Source organism: Taeniopygia guttata, chromosome 4 (assembly GCF_048771995.1).
Source record: "Taeniopygia guttata chromosome 4, bTaeGut7.mat, whole genome shotgun sequence".
NCBI classification, from domain to species: domain Eukaryota; kingdom Metazoa; phylum Chordata; class Aves; order Passeriformes; family Estrildidae; genus Taeniopygia; species Taeniopygia guttata.
The window spans coordinates 28,319,088-28,336,136 of NC_133028.1; the positions used below are offsets into that span (position 1 = coordinate 28,319,088).

At 34.2% G+C, this 17,049-nt stretch overlaps 1 protein-coding gene across 13 annotated transcripts in view; it reads right to left on the reverse strand.

Annotated features, from left to right (window-relative positions):
- SGCZ (sarcoglycan zeta) overlaps positions 1–17,049 on the reverse strand; it is a 393,854-nt gene that overhangs the window by 215,702 nt on the left and 161,103 nt on the right. For 4 of the 13 annotated variants that reach the window (XM_072928219.1, XM_072928221.1, XM_072928217.1 and 1 more), the window contains exon 2: positions 13,302–13,333. The exons of 8 other annotated variants lie outside the window; for them this stretch is intronic. The gene's annotated coding sequence lies outside the window, so the exon portion shown is untranslated. Of the gene's footprint in view, positions 1–9,179; positions 9,273–13,301; positions 13,334–17,049 lie in introns of all 13 variants that reach the window. One more of the 13 variants, XM_072928214.1, reaches the window with a different exon arrangement.

The window sequence follows — 17,049 nt, forward strand, 5'->3', positions numbered from 1 at the left end:
TATTGGAGAACATGTTATACTCTACCATTTATGAAGGATAGTGAAGCTCATTGTAGAAGTATAGAATTGCTTGTTATTATAAAACAATGAAAACCAAAATGTAAATTAGAAAAAAAGAGGCTTTATAATTTACTAAAAAAAGTATTATTTTTACCTTTACCTGTCATGCAGCAGCATGTTGGATCAATGTTAATCAAAGGTGGAGACAGGTCATTGTTAGAAGAAAATTTAGAAAACAATCAATGAAAAAAAAGTTATTTGATAATGTCACCACTAATTAATAGTTTTAAAAACCACAGTTTTCCAGAAATCAGTCCCAAATGAGCCATTATTTCCATTTCACTGCAGCCAGAATCTCCCATAGGAAATATTTCCCCAAGGAACCATGCTCAAAAGCTTTCTGTGCTATCATTTCACAAAATATGGTATTTCACAGTCTAATGGTAACTATCTTAATCTACAGGTAATTCACAGTACCAAACATCATGAAAATGTATTTTTTCTATCTTATTTGGAGACAGGGAAGACCTTAGACTTGGACTACCTCAAATTTGGTTCTATAGCTCTTTTTCAGCAGTCATGAGCAGGCATACTAGAGACCTCTATTGCAACAACCACAGTCAGCTCTCCCTTTATGATCCATGTAAACATAATTCCCTGCACGTTCCACTGTCTCCTCCAAGATTACAGCTCAATTTTCCTTGCCATCTCCAAACACCAATTGCTGCATAAATCCTGTTTAAAATTGGCTTGCAATAATTTTATTGTCAATTTACAATTTCAGACCGAAGGAAAAGTAAACACACAGATGACTAAACAACCACAATTTTCACTGGAATGCACATAAAAGCAGACTGAAAAACCAAAGATATAATTTTGAAAGAAGACAGAAAAATGAAAAAGAGCATGTAAAACCCTTTCATTTTACTTATGTGTTTCCTTTTTCTTTAACCCAACCCCAGTACAGAGATACAAAATCCCAGAAGAAGAGATTTTGTCTTTTGATAAGTTAAAGCTGATAACATCAGTTATGGATAGCCATTTCTTCATTTGTACCATGTTAATAGGTTCTAATTTCAAAAAACCTGTGACTCATCGCCACACTGTGACTATGCCAGACTACAGACAAATCTAAAATAGCTGTAAGCATTCTCTCTGTGATACCAAATAGCACAAATCAAAACAAACTGTGCGACTATTCCAGTTCTTCCTCTTGAGTAGGCTTGCATTTGGAAATACTATAATTAGGCTTCTTTTTGCCCAAGCTGCCTAAAAAAAGCCTTATGCACACATTGTAAGCAGTGTGCTGTAATAGTCAACTTTTTGCCTTACTTCTAACCCTAAACATGCACCTTAAACTAAGCTCACCTCATTGATCTCTTCTATTTCTGCTTTTTCAAGACAGAGATGAGCTGCATGTCTTCAAAATGGGTTATTTTGTGGAGAAAAGAGGATCTCTTTTTTGTGGTGTATCAACATTAAAAGGAAAAAGACCTCCAACTAACATTCTAACTGGATGAAGTCTAGCTTTTTTTTAAGAGAAAGTGTTATTACATCCATTCATAGTAATGTCAGATAAAAAGAATAATGCTGTCAGATAAAAGTGGTTTAAGCCATCTACTAGCGTATCAGTCAGGAAAAAGATGCCATCATAAAATACTTGATCTGCTAAATTTTATAGGCCACCTCTTCAGACATGAGCCTATTTTTTGGTAGCATTGAAGTCACAAATGAAGATTCATTTTACTCATTTTAGTGCAGGTAAGGAGCACTAATCAATTTGAGTGAAAGCATGATTATCACTTGATCTCATGTCATAGTCAGGTCTTTTATATTTAAAGAGTTTTCAATATTTATTCTTAGATTACTGCAGAAATTCAGCCAGGACACAAGTAACCTATTTACTCTCCGTTAATAAACAAAAACTATTTTGCATATATTAGCAGTGTTGACTTTTTTAGATTCTTTCCTGCCTTATTTATTAGTCTTTTGGGCTCCTCAGGATGTGCAACATCATAATAGTATCTGGCAAAACCTGACACCTACCTCCTTTGTGTTCTCAAATAGTGAATGCACCCTGATGCGTACACAGATGTAGAGCAGCTTCTCAACACAAACAGCAAAAAAGGGACTTTTTTTTACTCCACAGTAAAAAAAAAGTCAAACAAGTTAAAAGATCTAATATTGTATTTAATACCTTTTTTGTGCCAAAGGTACTAGGATATACTAATCTTTAATTAATATAGAAAATATTAATCCCCCTGGCAATGCAGCTGAAACATTCTCTCAGATAAAGGATAAATTTGATATATGTCTTTCTCCTGGCTCATGGCAACAAGAGAGAAGCACCAAAAAAACCCCAAACCAACCAAACAAAAAACAAACAAACAAATCCCACGAAACATTTCTTCTGATATCCTGGGTCCTGCTGGACATTCAGTTGCAACAAAAGAAATGGGCAGGTAGGGACACAAACAACCTGAAAATGTGTTTATATACATTGTGATTAAAAATAAGTCGGTATTCTCCAGTGACAGTCCATCACCAGAATTGTGTAGAATCTGGGCTTGCTAATTAAATTTTCCTATTCCTGAAGCAATCTCAAAGGTAAGCCTGAAAAATATTGATTGCTTTGTAAGTTTGATACATACTTGGGCTGTCATTATTGAAGTTATGCTACACTTCAGAGCCCTTTCTTTTGATTTGTGACTTTCAAAAAAAAAAAAGTTTAAATGCTACTCATATCTGACCCACTTTTTTAATCTACAACATACACTTTTTACTAACTGTCTCAAATAAACTCTTTTAATTGGTGTTTTAATTAGAAGATAATTAAATAGCAAAGCTGGGTACTTCCAAGATACATAAAAAGATTACTTTATCAATAATAAAAGGATCCTCAGCTCATTGAAGGAACTGGGAATACCAATTTAGGGCAAACAGAATACTGCTTGATAACAGGCTGCTTAGCACTGCTCTCAAGAAATGTGAATATATATTATTTGCACTTTAAATAATGAGGATGCAAAAAAGTTTGCTTTGGATTTGGAGGGTAAAATGCACATATCACCAATGTGCCTCTCTGGAATTGTGATTTATTTTTCATCACTGCTTTTATTTGCTTGCACTCATTATGCTAATCAGAATAGTTTCTAATTTTTGCATTTAAAGATTATTCTTTCTCTATATGCCCAGACATGCATACATGTGCATATATATATATACACATATATATCATATATACATGCACACACATATATATGTGTATAAATATATATATATATATATATATATATATATATATATATATATATATATTACTACTTGTAAATTCAGGGTTTCTATGCTAAATATATCCTTCTATAATAACCTGGACCTATCATCTAAAAGGAGGAAGCAAGAACCAGTATTCCATAGTTCGTACTTATTCTGCAACTTCTAACATGGCATTTTAAAAGGACACAGGTATAAAGTCTAATGACCAACAAACTTCCATTTATAGATTTAAAAAAAAGAAAAGAAATCTGAATTTCTTTTGGTTAACTGCATGTATTTTCTCCTGTAGCGTGTATTAAACAAGACCCATAAAAATTTCTATGCAAATGATACACGAAATATTCACTATAAGACAGCAATGTCTTCTGCACTCAAATGTACACTGAAAATGCAGCCACATGTATGGATAAAGCAATATTGTTTAGATATTTTAGATCATAGTAAGTAAGAAATAGTCCATTTACAATGTTTAAAGTAACAAAAGTGGAAAAACTTAGAAACATCTGACAGGAAAGGTAAGGAGCACTAGTAACATTCATTTTGACCTCAGTAAATGACACACTGACTTTCATCTGGAGCTTGATTCCTCCTGACTGAATCAGCAGCAATGATGTCTACTCTTGTCTTAGACTTTCCTGCCTCCTGACCATTCACCGCCTTCTTACTGTGTGAGTTCTCACCTATCTATATACAACTACATATTCCCAAGACTGAGCTCCCTTTGGCTTTCTTTATGCATCCCTACTCAATTTAAATTTTACCCAGTGATTCTTTGCCTTTCAACTTAACATTAGAGAAAATAATGTGGTTTATCAAGATATTTAGGCACAATTTTGGTCTGGTAAAACTGAAATTTATTTTAAGAATTCCAAATATTACTTGAACAGTTACCTATTCTATTGTCACAGCACTTGGAAAATTTTGTCAGAAGAAAAGGCTAGGCTGAAGTAAATGCAAGATAAACAGGCTCAAATAGTTTCTCTGTTCATGCATACATCATGACTTTAGGCAGAATCCTGGGGAAATGTGCTCCCATATAAGTATTTCTATGCTTTTATTCAGAAACCATATCCACAGTCAATAAACTTTCACCTTTTGAAAAAACAAGTTCTCTGCTTTTCATTTGTCACTTTACTTGACAGATATTTTGTGCATATTCTTTTAATTTGGCATTCTTGCTGGTCTGAATTGATCTAGAGTGAAATACACTGCAGTTGGCTTTGATGAAAACCAAACCTATGCTTTTATATTTTAATCAGAAAAGGCTGAGTGTCAGCTGTTGGTTATATGACACTCAAAATTATCTTCTATGATACTTTGGGCCAAATTTCATCTAAAGGAGGAAACACACCAGAACTCCACTGCACTTGTAACTGATCAGAACAGAGGATGAAATTTGACCTTTAGAGTTTCCTTCCAAGCACATTGATGGTCCAGAGTTTCATTACAAATACTACAATAAATGACAATTTACCATGAAACACACTGCAGACAGAAGTGCTGACAGCTTTCTTAGCACATTCTGTTTTCTTTTTGCAGGTGTAAGAAATCTGTTTCATGGATAGAAGTCTCTCCACAGCATAACAAAAAAAAAAAATAAAACAAAAAAAAAACAACAAAAAAACAACAAAACCCAAGCAAATGAATCTAAACCAAAGAACTATACATAAAATATTCCAATGTCTCTGATACCCATTATGATACCTGATAAATGTTATGAATGGCTATATATGAACACATGTCAAATAAAAGCCCATATCTCAAAGACTGGCAGATTACACAGATCAAGGTAGCAAGACAACTACGTTCATTTTGTGACATACATAATACACTCCCCTAAAGGAAATAAGAACTTTTACTATCTTATCTGCCATCCTAGTAGTTGTATACCATGTATGTATCCTACTAATAGAATTTACCCTTTTGGGTAATAATGTGGGCTAAACAAGCAGCTGCCCTTCCACCTACACTGCCAACAAGAGTCGAGGCCTCTTCTGATTGCCACCCCACCCATGAGGACACTGAGGGTGCTCAAGGATCTGTGAGGGGACACAGTCAGAGCTGTTGACTGTCACTAACTGAAGGGGTCATGCTCAGCAACTACAGCTGGAGAAAGAAGGAGGAAGGCAGGATATTTGGAGTGATGGCATCTGTGCTCCTAAGTCACCATTACGCATAATGAGGTCCTGCTCTCCTGGAGATGCCTGAACACCTCCCTGCCCATAGGAAGCAGTGAATGAATTTCTTGTTTTGCTTTGCATTTGTGCACAATTTTGTTTTATGTATTAAACTACCTTTATCTCAACTCACAGATTTTCTCTTTTTTTAAATTTTCTGATTCTTCCTCATCCCACCAATGGAAGAGTGGACCAGTGATTTCATGGGACTGAGTTGTCAGCTGGGGTGAAACCATGACAAGAGGGTACCTCAGCTGCTGGCTCATTATTATCCCTTGACAGCAAACAAAAACCAGATACCTTACCTCTCTTGTAGTAACTTTCCCTTCTTCCCATCTTTTTAAGATAGTAACCTATTAAGTGCCAAACCAATTTTTTTGTCTCTCATAAATACCTATTGATACAAGGTTTCCTTCAAAATTACTATTGTGCTAAACTGTAAACAAACCTCATTCAAATTAAGTCTCTGGTTTCTCTCAAGGGATCTATTTGAAGGAAAACAAAACTACATTTTTCTTTGATGCACTTACTGGACCATGTGAGATAAATTAAAATCTGTGCTTTATTTTCTTGTTTCTCTTGCTATAAATTCATGCCGTGCATTACACTTTACAAGGCTGGGTGTTCTGTCCTAGTGTTTTTGTTTAGAATAAGCAGACCAACTAGGAATGAATAATACCATAAGAATGCATTTGAAATAAACTTCTAAGGATAGAATCAAAAGGATCATGACAAGACTAAGCACATAGGCTAAATTAATTCAGTAAGATCATAGGACTCTTTAAAGGCTTTTATGGGAAAAGGAAAAAGGAAAAACTGTATAAAAAAGAAAGGCTAAACCAGTGGTACTAAGTCAATATTTCTACTCCTGATACTGCTACCATATACAAAGGTGATTCTTGAATATATCTTCTGGTGAATTTTTGAGCAAAAAAAGCTGGAAAAAAAAAGTGGCTGAGATAAAAAAAAAATCAAGACTAGATCTAAAAATCTAACTGAAAGTGAGAATCCCCCAAGTACTGCTTAAATACAATAGAATATTTCAGTTGGAACAGACCGCTAATTATCATCTGGTTCAGCTGCTTGCCTGCTTCAGCAATGACAAAAAGTTTTAAGTTGTTATTGAGGGCATTGTCCAAATGCCTCTATAACACGTCAGGATTGGGGTACCAACTGCTTTTCTAGGAAGCCTGTTCTAGTCCTTGCCCAACCTCTTAGTAAGGAAATTACCTAATGTCAAGTCTGAATTTCCCCTGACACTAACCAGAAATTTAAGATTCTCTTAGATTACGTCAAAATCCCACTTGTTTAATTACATAAAAATCTCAAGAGATTATTTGAAACCAACTATGAGGAAACAAACATGAGGAAACTATCTACTTGACAATATAGCTCTAAAATAATGAATTTGCTACTGAAGTCACAGAATCATAGAATGATTTGTTTTAGAAGGGATCTAAAAAATAATCTAGTTCAATCCCTGTCAACACACAGGACCTCCTCCCATTAGACCAGGATGCCCTATCCAACCTGGTCTTGAACACTTCCAGGATGTGGCATGTCCAGTCTTCTCTGGGCAGCCTGTTCCAGTGACTCCCCACCTTAGCAGTAAAGAACCTATTCCTACTATCTAATCTAAAAACCTTCTTTCAGTTTACACCCATTCCTTATTGTCCTGTTACTACATATCCTCACAAAAAGTTCTTCAAGACTACAAAGCCTTGTCACCTGTAAGTACTAGAAGGCTGCTGTAAGGTCTCCCTGGAACCTTCTCCAGTCTGAACAACCCCAACTCTTAAATTTTAAACAATGAAGTACTAAAGAAGTCAGAATGGCCACACAGACAAAAGGTTACTGGAAATTTGCTAACTGGTCAAATTAAAAGCATAATGAAACCAAACAAACACCTCAAAACAAACACCATAATCATACCTATCTTTTCTTTGTCTACATCACAGATTGAAATCTCTACTGCTGACTTATGTGAAAATATTTGAACTAAATGGCATAAACAATCCTAGATTACTAGAACCTATAATCATCCTTTCCTTGTATCCTATCAGGCCCAAAATGCAGTGGGTCCTGGAGAGGCAATCTGGCAGAAAATATCCAATTTATATGCCTTTATTACCATAAGGCCCCATCTCCAGCTCTCTTTGAACTCCACCCATGTGCTGTAGAATATTGAGGACTACCTGAATTCCATTAAGGCATGGAATTAAAGTCTGCAAACTATCTTTCAGGTCACTGTAACTTTAGTTTAATAGATAGGAAAAGTTTGTTCTAAAAGTGATCTCAGTCACACTGCAGTTCAGCTTAATTTTGTCAAAAACAGAGTAATGCTTGGTTCATAATCTTTCAAAAATACTTATGTGACAGACCAGTTGCATACCAAGATCAACACGTTTTCCATAAAGGATGAAATTGCAACTATGTAAAAATGCTGACCATGTGGGAAAGAAGGTCCTTCAAGGGTTAGCTGCTCCATGGTAACCACTAATCTATCCCTAAGAAGCTGTAATACAAATTAGCTAGACCCACTCATTATTGGATGCAGGCATTCATACTACTACAGGTGTTTTAACTAGGTACTTAGCCATAGTTGGGCTCACACTAAAGAATTGTTTTGAACAAAAAAATTAACTTGACAGAGCAATAATCAGAGTTGTATTTAGCAGTTCATATTATGGAATAGTATCAATGAAGAACATGGTGGCTCTTCATGTTCTTCTAACATTTCACCTATTGATATTTTCTTCAACATAAAAGTGAAAAAAAAATGCCTGTGATGTTAAAAACTGACATTAATGATCCTAGGAACTTTCAGACACATGCCAACAGAGACAAAAATCAATCTGAGATGTAAGAAAGTGCTATTACTTCATGAAAATGATGCTCTGTTTCTCTGCAACTGAAAATAACACAAGGAGGAATGACAGCAGAAGCAGGAAATATGAAGAGAGTATGTCTGTCACCCTAAAAGAACATCTACAACCAGTCAATGATACACAAGCTGGAAAAGCACAAAAGTGTCAATTGGTTTACTCTTAGATCTCATATCAGTGAAAAGAGACCACAGAGAGGACAGCATTATAAGTGGCTGTTACTGTCAACATTACATATGACACCTGAACCAGTGGATGTGCTAACATCTGACAAAGAAAAAAAAAAAAACTAAACCAACCAACACCAATCCTACACCACCCAAAGAGGAGACACTCTGAGGACTTCTACTCATACAGGGCATTTATTACATCTAAGAGAAGAGCTGATCTTTTACTACCCTTTCTTTTCTCCCCAGAATCCCTGCAATGACACCTGAAACTTCTTCAGGCTATCTGCTTCTCTATAAGTCAATAAACTTACCTGCTGTCTTAGGCACAGAGCTGTTACTATGGAATGTGTTCAGAAATTGTGCCATTAGAGGACACATTCAGAGTATTTCAATAAACCACAGATCAGTCCTCTCTATCATTCTTACAAAACGCATAAGAGAACAGTGCAATGGACACAAAAGCCTTTATTTCTTTATTTAGTAGCAGGACTATTTAAAGACCACATAGGATGGCTACATCTTATGTTGGTGGGTCTCCAAACACTTGTATTATGGGCAAATGCCTCACACTTAAATGCTTTTATTTAGTTTCTAAAAACAAAATATGCTTTGCTCCTGATAAGAAACATATTCTTAACTGATAAAAAATATTAAAGTGATGCCCCACCTACCTTAAATATTTACCTTGATAGCCTGCTAGAAGAGCCTTTGCTCTGTCCTGGAACTGTTTATTAAATCACTCCTCAAGAGTTAAGAACCTTGTCCTGTGAAATCAAAACAAGACTGAAGTCTTTATTGTAGGAGATAATAAAGATAATATGGGAAGACTGAAGTATTCACCCTAGATGGGTGTGGTTCCTTCAAATCTAAAGCAGGATCCAAACCTTCCAAGAAATTGTCCCGAGGTCAAACCACAGCTGGCCTTTCTTCTCATAAGGAATTCAAAGTCACACACATGTACTATAATACAGACAAACACAACAGATTTAGCAGCAGGAAACACATACACCTCTATCAACTGAACAAAGTGGAGAAGGAAAGGGAATTGCAGAAATCCTGAAAGCACATTATCTATTTCTTTTATTTATGGTGTGTAATCTTTAAAATTAGAGTGAAGACCACACCCTTGGACATGAAAAGCTTAAAGCACATTTTTAAAAATGACAAGACACCTCTTGGCTTTGTGGCTACTCATTCTCTAACAGCTCAAGACCCTCACTAATTTATATAAATGAATGTATGTCAACACATTATAACAAAAAAATAAAAGAGAATATTAAAACAAAAAAAGGAACTCAGCATTTATTAAGGAAACTTTCATATTACTATAACTGATGGGAATAAAAGCTGACAAGATTCAAGTATATAATTTTAACCTTTTTGCTTAAATATTAGAAGGAACACTACTATCAAACATGCCAAGGAAACATCTATTTTTCTGCAATGAAAGAGTACAAGAACTAGATAACTCACTGTCTGCTTTCTTACCTTCAGATAGTATGAAGCAAAGAAAGATAGAAAGAGAAGTCAGTCTGATAATCTACTGCTGAATATTGCAGCCATTTTTAAAGTACCTGGCTCCGGCTGTATTTGACATGTAAAAAAAAAGTAATTTTCTTCTATTGCTACAGATAAAGGACAATTTCCACATTTCTTTTAAAAGAAGTGTAAAGTGAACTTAATTAACTAACATGCTTTCCTATTTCATTATCTGAAAATGCTATTGCCTGTTCAGAAAAAGACTGGCAGAATTCTATAGAATCTGACCATAGTTATTTAGATGTAATTCCTGTCTTCCTTTTCTGACTTGCACAACTGTACTATACTTAATAAAATCGGTCTTAAATTTGAATGCACAGCATGAATTACACAGTCCTAGTTCTCACCATCGATTCAATCTTTGCTGAAAAGAAGCCATACTGTAATTTTGGCTGCATTATCTGGCAGTTTAACTCCAAATTTGCTGGTTTGCATTTTCCATGTCTTCAAACAATTTCCTTTGAACACTGGGCGCCAACCTTCCATACTCTAAGTATATAAAGCATCATCCTGAGTTCCTGGGGAACTTCATCCCTTTTCTTTTTTAGTTCTTATAAATCTTGCTCATATTTGCATCATTCTTTGGAATAAAAATAGTTTATCTTTGCAGTGTACCCACAAAATTAGGTAATACAGTCTTGCACAAGTGCACTTTGGATAATAATATGCACAAAGGTGTTCTTCAATGCTTTGCACTTATTATTTTGCACAAATTAAAGGTATAATCCAACTAACAAACAGTATAAAAATATTCTCTGGTGTTAACGGAAAAAAAAAATGTTTAAATGCTTTCAAAACCACCAAATATAAAAATATTTGCAAGGAGCAAACTTTTCTTAAAACAAAAACCCTAATGTATGACATGTGTAATGTGTATCTTTATTTTAAAACCGGAATTATTTGCAGATACATTTATTAGGGTATGAATTTAAAGTGAAAGCTGTATTTTAAAACAAAAAATTAGTTAAAATCTACCAGTTCATGAACTAAACATTTAGACAGCATCCACAGCTAACAGAATGCTCTGCTTTCCAAAATGTTTAAGCGATGTATGACTAGTTGCTATTTCAGAAACATACCTAAGACAAAACTATTCTCTCAGGAACAACACTATGTTTTATTATTTAAAATAACTGTAATATTTCTAAAATTCATTGTCTTGAAACTGAGGCTTGTGAAAGACATTAAGGAATTCAGGCCAGAGTATTAAAGTAGGGTAGTTTGTCTCATTTACTTCCATAAATTTTACTTAAAAGATGTTTATTCATATTGGCACTTTCCCAAGCAATCCACTGGGCCTCAGAGCAATGCAATTGGCCTCAGTAATTCTGTAATAAGTGCTAAACAAATATGTTAATACAAATTATTTCTAAATAAAGCACAAAGTTATTTGTGTAATTACAAGAATAAGTAAATACAGACAAACAATCTAGAAATACAACAAAAAGTTTGTATGGTAAGTGGAAACCAAATACTGTAGAGGATTATTTTTATTACATGTTTTCTATTATTTACAGAACTGTACCTGTATGAAAATGAATCAGAGAAACTTAAAAACATCATATTCACGGACTGATAAAAAAGATCCTTATAATTAATTTTCAGAAATAAGAATCCATTATCACTTCAAAAAGTTGAAGTTTCACAGCTTTGTGTGCACAGAATTAGATGTAATTTTACTTAAAATATAATTTCAAAAAACCATTTGACATCCTCTCTTGGCTACAGTTAGTTACTAGACTTCAATGGTTTTGACATGTAGAATATTAGTTGAAAAGTAAAAGCCGTGCCTTTGGAGACAGGTAGTGCTTTAAGCTAAAGAGACGTCTTGTCTGGCTCTCTCTCAACTAATGTAGGACATCTTTTCCCTGAAGGCATTTTTCCAATTCATTAATCATTCTAACTGGAAAAATTCAAAGTTAAAGTTTTATGTTTATGCAAAGTTTATGTAGATCTAGATACAGATATTGCTTTCAACTACTAAGAAATATATCTGGAGTAGTTCCTCATGATTTCCAAGATCTCTGAAGCCTGACCGAAAGACAACAGAAACCACTGCAGTTTCTCATTGACCTCATATCCTACAAATAATGGATTATAAACATTTCTCATTCTGAAAACAAAATGTGACTTAAAATGCCACAGTCTATAAGAACTTACTGTATTCTACATACATTAAGGCAGACAAAGATTCTTGTTTATTTTAAATACTGACATAGAACACTAGTGTTTCTTTAGCTTCCAAAGAGTCTCTGGGATAACAATAATTTATCACAGTTAAATTATACTTCAGTACATGTAATTCCATAAATGAAAGAGAAATGCTTATGGCAGAACTTCCATTTCACCAGCAGGAAAATAACTGGAATATACAGGGGCATAAAGTGGCTAGCATCAACTTGTGACACAAATGCTCCTGCTTCTATTATGCAAAATTAGATTTATTCATTCTTTTTAAAATTTATATATCAAATTGGTTTATCTATATTCTTCTTGTGCTTTCACATCAAAATAGAGATAAAAATCTACCTGACAAGCAGAATGGAAACCATTCAATTACCTTTTTCCAAGAAAACTATTTCTCAATTTTAAACACTCCTTTTACTGAATATTTCTAATGGTCACTGAGAAGATAGAGATTCTTGGCACTTTCTCAAAATTAGTTCTGTAGAAAGAACAAATTTTGATATGGGTGTGCAGAAGTCACACAGCCCAAATTCAAGTAAATATCCTAGAATTTACCTCTTTCTGATAGCTCCCTAAGAAATCATCAATTTTAGACAAAATTTATGCCAAAAAAAAAAAAACAACCCTTAAGAATTTTATGATGCTTGCAACTTCAGAACAACCAGTATTTTCTAGGTTTCACACAGACTGTGATCACTGGAATTTCACATATTACAGAACACAATTAAAAACAGAAATCTATAAACAATCACAAAGAAAAAAAAAAATGGTAAGACTTCAAGCTGTGATTTCTATCATTAGGGCCAAAAAGTAAGGGGCTTGCTTTTGCTGGCCACTAAAGCAAAAAAAAAAAAATAGAAATCAAAGTGACTAGAGAATGAAAGAAACACTGAAGATGAACGACAGTCAGTAACTTTGAAAGCAAAGAAACAGATTCTGGATCAGATACATTGCTGAGAAAATAGGTATTATTTAGATATTATATTGAGAAAACAGGCATATTGATATTAGACTTTCAATTACATAAAAACTGCCTACATGGGATATTAAAGATTTTTTTGCCTGACCTGTATTCATTCCTGTTCCAAATGCATGTTACCTGAAAACACAAAATAATGAGAAAAAAAATGTTAATTATAATATTTAGCTAGTTAGAACCTCTACAGATTTCCTTTAAAAAACCTAAACATGGCCAGTAAAGTTGGTAGAATAAAGAGGATGAGAAGAACTGCTGAGACTTTGAACTTATTTCTGTCATAGTGAAAATTTACATTTCAATTTATTCATACCAGTGCTGTAATATATTCACAGCTTTTAAAACCATTGAGAATTTTTCCTTTTACATTTTGTATTGAAATACCTTGATTAACTCCGAATTCCACAATTACTTTACATAAAAGTCTTCACATTAGTACTGCATAAATAAAAGGCTAGCAAAATCAGTATGATAACATCAATGATGGAATATGTGCTTTTTATTTATACTTCAAAGGAGAGATTTTAATAAATTAAATGCATGTCAGAATTTGTAAAAAATCTCTGCATAAACATGACTATATTTCTCCTTCTATTCCTTCCTTTCTGCCTCCAAATGTATGCTCCTATCTATTTCCTGATTGACAAATTCTTTTTATTATAATGTTAATTCATTACATCAGAGTTGATAGCATATACATGGAGGAGAAAGATAAGTGATGTATCTTGGTACCTTTTCCTGTGAAATTACATTGGCCTCCTGGGATACAGGATAGGATGAAACTGCAGATCCAAAGATCATTACACTGCTTATAACCCTTTGTACTTATCCCCTTTGCTGCTAAAACTTTACAGAAAATCTAATTTCTCTGAAGCTGCATTAATGTTAAACTGCCACATTTGTATGACAGACTTCATTCCACCTGGCAGGTAATGCACAAAAGGATCTCATATCAATCACAGGGAATTATAAAAAAACTAAAGGTTTGGCATATTTGGCAAAGAATTCCACCAGTGCTCTGCTTCTAAATTACTATGGCATCTTTGCTCTTCTATTCCATTTGTTTTTTATTAAGTAGAGAGATGAAGTGATGAGCCTCAAGTACTGTCAAGGCTGTACTTTATCTTTCCTCATTTTCTTACCTACTGGGAGATCTTTTATGACTAATAAAGGTAACTTTTTCACCTCAGAAACAGTCGCTTTACAGAAAATGTACAGGACATGCTTAAAAAAGGAAAAAAAATCCAAGGACCACCTAATATTCCAGTCAAAACAAAGCAGAAAAAGGAACCTCTTTCCATTCACACACCACTTTAAAACTGAAACAAAACCCCATAAAATCTGTCCAATGAATGAAAACTGTCTTCTCATTGATCTATTCCAGTGACTGACTGCTATGTCAATATTAAGCTTAAGATTTCAATTACAAATATTTAAAGTGTACATATTTGTATACTATAAAAGTAACAGTCTATGTCTTTCAGAATGGTTTTCACTGGGTAACTTAGAAACAAAATGAAATTTCATAAGACTTGTACTTTTTTTACCTCCATATCTTTTTTTTGATGATAGCAAATAAATGCAGATCTTAAGGTTCTCTTCTGAACAGAGGGTATAACACCACTCAAGTGGTGTTTTATACCCTGTGCCAAAAAGAGGGAATCCAGCTTTCAGTCTAAACAAGAGGATTTTATCATTTCCAGGTGTCTTCTATAGAGAGAACACTGCAAAGTACAACAACAACAAAAAAAATTATAAAATGGTTTGGGCTGGAAGGGACAATCACCTAGTTCACCAGGCCCTGCCACAGACTGGGACACTCTTCACTGGACCGGGTTGGTTAAAGTCCCATTCACTTTGAACTTTGAACACTTCCAGGGATAGGACACCCAGAATTTCTCTGGACAATCTGTTCCAGTGCCTCAACACCATTACTGTAAAAAATGTTTTCCTTAAGTTCAATCTAAATCAACCCTCTCTTCAAGACCATTATCCATGGTCTTACCACTACAGGGTCTCCATCTTTCTTTAGTACTAAGAAGCTGAAATTACATCTTTCTGCAGAGTTCTCTTCTCCAGCATGAAGAACTCCAACTCTATTAATCTTTCCTCATAGGAGAGGTGATCATTCTATCCCTCTGAAGTGCTAATTATTTTTGAGCCAAGTTTTATCCATTTTAAGCTGGCTATCTTTCATCGTCATGATGATCATGACGAGCCAATCATGTTATACTGATATGGTTTTCTCCATAAGGACATTTTCACTAGAATTTTACCTTCTCTTATTAATGATATCTTCTTTCTTGGAGCAAGAGATATCTTTAAGCAATGAAACTTGACCTGTTGCATGAACATGTATGTGTAAGCTACTCTAAGCTAACCTTACAGTAAAAGGCATTAAAGTTATGAAAGAGGAGGTGGAGTTCATCTACAGAAGATATGTGAAGCAGTTCAGCTGAAGCATGAATATATGGCACTTAGGGACACAATTAATGGTTGGAGCCTATGACCTCAGGGATCATTTCTATCCTAAAGGATTCTGTGTTTCTAAAACTTCCTGATTCCCTTTACTGAATTCAAGCAAGTGTCGAGCTCACTAGCTTTCAGGTGTTCAAAGAGCTAAGTCAAGAGACTACAGATATAAAATACACAACAGGAAAATCTGACTAAGTATCAGGAAAAAAAATACGTCATGAGAATGGTGAAATAGTGGACAAATGAAGAATTTGAATCCTTAAAACATTTGAAATTTGATTTGAGCTAGACCTACAGAGTCAGATCTAACTCCAGCTGCTATAAGCAAGAGGTTGGATAAGAGGACCTCTTTCCCAGTCTGAGTAAGTCTGTGGTTCAATTTGCAATGCAAATTACAGGAAAAGCTAGTACAAGAATTAGCTGGCAACATTACTCACAGGCCTGAATATACATCAAAGCAAAACTTCAAAACAAAGATCAAGGAATATTAAGTAGTTCTCTGACTGTTTCTTTCCAAGTGTCAGGTTATTTTCTTTCAAGTCAAATGACTGATCTATGACTGATATGTGTATGTCATGTCATCTATATCAAGCACAGAAAAAGCTCAAGTCTCTTCATTAGCCTACTTTTAAAACAGAATTTTGCAAATTAATATGTAAAATATATAAACATAAAACCATGTAATGACAGATAAATTCAATTTATCTGGAAGAACTTTAGATACCAGAACTTTATCTGGTTACTTTAGATACCACAGAGTCAGTTCAAAACCTTTTCTGTACTGCAGCAAGTATTGAATTTTTTGTTTCTATACTTTCTTTTACTTCTGCATTTCAGTAGAAGAAACAAACCAAAGTACTGTAATAAATGTACAAGTAAAATTTTTGGAATGTCAGACACTAATACTGGTATCTTTCCACAAAAAAAACCCCAAAAAACAAGAGAATTTGAATTAGACCAAGGGATCTAATGTACCAAAATGCTCAGAGCTTCACCTGGAACTAAAGCCAAGGTAGCTGTGCTTGAACTTACTGAAATTACATACTCATAACTGTATGTAAATATTCACTGTTCCAGAAGGTATATTTATTTTCAGTTGGTACTTCAGACTTAAAATCCCACCACTCATACTTTGCCATGTACTATGAGAGTAAGGATGGAAATGGGAATCTCACTTTTCAAGATTCCATAAAAATAAATTTAGAATTGTGAAGCATTTGGGAACCATAATGATAATTGTTATTAAAGAGAGGTAAAGCAAAATAAGAATTTTATATTTAGAGCACAACACAGTACTTAAAAATTAATGAGGAATCAGTCGTGTACAGAGTAATCAAAAAATAGAAAAGAAATAGCACTTACTG